This window comes from Eurypyga helias, unplaced genomic scaffold (assembly GCF_000690775.1).
Source record: "Eurypyga helias isolate BGI_N326 unplaced genomic scaffold, ASM69077v1 scaffold39498, whole genome shotgun sequence".
NCBI lineage: Eukaryota > Metazoa > Chordata > Aves > Eurypygiformes > Eurypygidae > Eurypyga > Eurypyga helias.
This window is the reverse complement of record NW_010266991.1, coordinates 24,677-24,934: the sequence shown is the minus strand read 5'-3', so window position 1 is coordinate 24,934 and position 258 is coordinate 24,677. Positions and strand designations below refer to the sequence as shown.

General features: G+C 36.8%; 1 protein-coding gene across 1 annotated transcript in view; it reads right to left on the bottom strand.

Annotated features, from left to right (window-relative positions):
- The window catches only part of LOC104513805 (harmonin-like), a gene marked incomplete at both ends in the record, with an annotated part of 27,326 nt that overhangs the window by 2,603 nt on the left and 24,465 nt on the right, over window positions 1-258 (bottom strand). The window lies entirely within an intron of this gene.

The window sequence follows — 258 nt, the reverse complement described above, 5'->3', positions numbered from 1 at the left end:
CACAGAGGGTTAAAGTAACCGTCCTAAACCACTACCCAAATACTTCACTCCTCAAATACAATTCTGCCTTCCTCAGAAACCCTCAGTTCTTAGTAGACAGACATATGAGCTTTCCTTGACACATCTATCCCAATTAATTATTATCAGCCATCACAAAAAAACCAAAACCTAAAACAAAACCACCAAACCACACACCACAACCACAAAATCCCAATAATATGGCTAATATACATTGAAAGTAACAAAGAGAACAAACAA